The 3,237-nt window shown below is 34.1% G+C and overlaps 1 long non-coding RNA gene across 1 annotated transcript; it reads left to right on the top strand.

Annotated features, from left to right (window-relative positions):
- The first annotated feature begins 11 nt into the window (after positions 1-11).
- Positions 12-399, top strand: LOC109589507 (uncharacterized). Its single transcript, XR_002188738.1, has 2 exons — positions 12-155; positions 200-399. It is a non-coding gene; the product is annotated as an uncharacterized LOC109589507 (long non-coding RNA).
- The last annotated feature ends 2,838 nt before the right edge of the window (positions 400-3,237 follow it).

The raw sequence follows: 3,237 nt of genomic DNA, 5'->3' as shown, positions 1-3,237 counted from the left end.
TGTGTGTGTTTGTGTGTAGTGATACAGTGAGTCGTTCAGGAGTCTATTGCTCAGTGAGTATTGCTCTAGAACAGTGTAAGGCAGAAGGTGTAGTGGATGTGTTTCAAGTGACTAAAGCTATAAGAAGGAGTAAACCAGGAGCTGTTACTAGACTGGTATAGCTATACTACATATATCATAATTATTTGTTTTTTTACAGGAGCAGTATACCTCCATATATGATGTAATTGATATGTACTTCAAACTGCACAGTACATATGCTAACTTTCAGTAGATATAGCAGACTATATAATATGATTGCTGACATTATAAACATACTTGTAGAAATTATTGTTATTATATGTATGTCTGCAGTATTTGTAAATGTCAAACAGTTGATAGTTGCCTGTTTAATCAGCATTGTTCTGTATTCAGTATAGCTTATGTGTCAACAATGAAGATACATGTATTTGTAAAAATTCAAAATAAGGTATGGCTGATATGTACATGTGCTAGGTCTATACTGTAATGGTGAATGCAAGCACCAGTAAATGTAAATAAACAATGTCTACTTACATGTATTATGCTTACTTATGATTGTACTTAGAAATGTATACCAGCATGTATTTTCAGCCTCATAAAGGATATGACATTACCAATGGTAATAGGAATCTTTTGGTGTACTTTAAGTATTAGCAATTTCTGAAGTACACATGTCTTGCTAACAATAGCAGTATTACTATACTAATGAATTAAGCCATTACTTACATGCATCATGGCTTTCACAATTGACTTTATCTTTTTGATTTTATTCCATAGCATTTTGCTTTATTTGGTTACACTGATTGAGCTCTGAGGAGTTTTTACCCATGAGTTATATTGCATCTTTGAGTTATCATAATAGCATTGCACTCAACGAAATTAATGTGCTTTATTAGTAAAATAGTAAAATAAATAGAACCATGCATGATGTTAAAGTGGAGATTGTGAGATATACTGGCATTATGCTTAATTGTCTTCACTTGCCAATTAGCTGTAGCCACCATCATCATTATATCCTACCTGTTTGTCACATGACGTGTTTAATTTACATTCCTATTGTGTAACCATGTCTTGTTTTTATAACACACTTATTATATATTTATTTTTCTTATGTAATATTTACTTTGTTAATGGGCTACCGATAATATTGCTATTTTTTGTTTTAGTAGACAGAAAAACGTTTACATTTATCAGTTTTAGACAAAATGACAGTGTCAGGACTAGTTTTTGTGAGTGCTGTATTCTTGTTGAGTGCCAATGAAGTTATTAGCCAATGTCCACCTTCCTCAGGTAAGACACTGGATGTGTATAATAACAACTGTATAGGTTTTTATAGGTATCTACCTGAGGTATAATGAAAACTGTTATCCCAATGGATCATTTTTTTCAGATAACACCATCAGAGGTAAGCCATTAGAGTGTGGATTACCTGGTGCTAATTTTGATGATGGACAATGGATTGGTCCTGATGGAGTAGTTCCTTGTCCTGGTAGCAAGCAAAATGTTCAATGTACCCCTGGGTCTTCAGGAGCTAGTCTCAGTGTTGAGACAACAGCTTATCTCCAGTCTTCTGCTGGTGATGGCTGGTACAAGTGTTGTCTACCCACTAATTGTTCAGACCCTAACACTAAAATCATCTTTGCTAATATATTCAGTAAGAGGAGACTATAATCACTTACTGATGTAATATTTTTCATTTGTAGACTTTGCACAGATAAAATCATTTACTGTTGCTGATCTTCCTTCTGATATGACAGTATATCCTCAGAAATACAAACTAAATTGTATTAAAATTGGATTCAATCGCTATGATATTAGCATGAGCATTAATAGTACTGCATTGGCTAGTTATACCAATTGTTATGACAATAATAATCCTTGTTCTGGTACTGATTTAAGTGGTGTTGTTGAAAACACAGTAAGATATACTGTTACTATCACATGGGATGGAATGAATGTCAGTAGTGGATCAATCAGTCAATCAACTACTGGAGATCAAATGTATCAGTGTGTAGTGCAAGTTACTGATCAAAGAACTAGAACACGTAGTTTAACTGTAACAGGTAATGCTTATAAACTCTAAAACTTAGTGTTACCAATTATTATTATTAAATTTCTTTATGTTAGTACCAGCAAATGCTCCCTCTTCTTTTGCTGTGGTCAGCAAGACAGCTACCACTATCACTGTCAATTGGACTGCACTTGATTCATCTGATGCTGATGGATATGTAGTCAATGTCACTAGTGACACAGACACTGTGCAGACAGTACAGGTGGAGGGAAGTAATAATAATGCAATCACACTGAATGGACTCAGAGAACTAACAACTTATAGCATCACAGTTAGAGCATATCAACAATTACTGGGACCTGCTAGTACAATCAAAGTACAGACCTCACCAGGTATTGCTGCTGCATTTAATGTAATTGTAACATTATTGATGCAATTCTATAGTTATTAATTCAATCAATTGGACACTAGTCTCATCCATTACACAACTCAATAGCACTCAATATCGTATCACTTGTATCACAACTACTGATATAAATCCATCAACTGATGTTTACTGGTTAGTGAATGGAGTGATGAAGAGTAACTCAATGTATACATTAATTGATGTCCTGACATACAACAACACACTACTGATATATCCTGATCCACTGGGAGTGTCAGTCACTGTTACCTGTACAGCAATGATTGGAGGAGTCAACTACAGCCAATCTGTGACATTACATGGTATGAATAATTGATTATACTTTAATCAATATTGCTCTATATATTTTCAGCTCCTAATGGTCCTCCAAATAATGTGAAAGGGTTTATATTAAATGCAACTAGTATTAAAGTGAACTGGACCAATTCATCAGAGGCTATTGGATATGTGATTGAATATACTACTGAAAGTGTAACAAGGAATGTAGTATCTACAAGTAAAAATGAAATTGTACTAACAAATCTCTTACTAATGAGTACCTATACCATCAGTGTGTACTCATATATAGATCTTCCTTCAGTTAATAGTACAGTAACAGTGTTAAAATTTGATGGTGAGTTATTATCATTGAGAGAGTATAATTAATGTCTGTTCTAGTTCCTAGTCCAGTAACTAGTCTCTCAGTATCCAATGTCTCAACCACTGGTATTACAGTGAACTGGACTATTCCCAGTAGTGACAACTATGTAACATACTACACCATCTCCTATACTCCATCTTG

Source organism: Amphimedon queenslandica, unplaced genomic scaffold (genome assembly GCF_000090795.2).
Source record: "Amphimedon queenslandica unplaced genomic scaffold, v1.1 AMPQUscaffold_11239, whole genome shotgun sequence".
NCBI classification, from domain to species: domain Eukaryota; kingdom Metazoa; phylum Porifera; class Demospongiae; order Haplosclerida; family Niphatidae; genus Amphimedon; species Amphimedon queenslandica.
The sequence above is the reverse complement of the archived record's forward strand: the minus strand, read 5'-3'. Positions and strand labels throughout refer to the sequence as shown.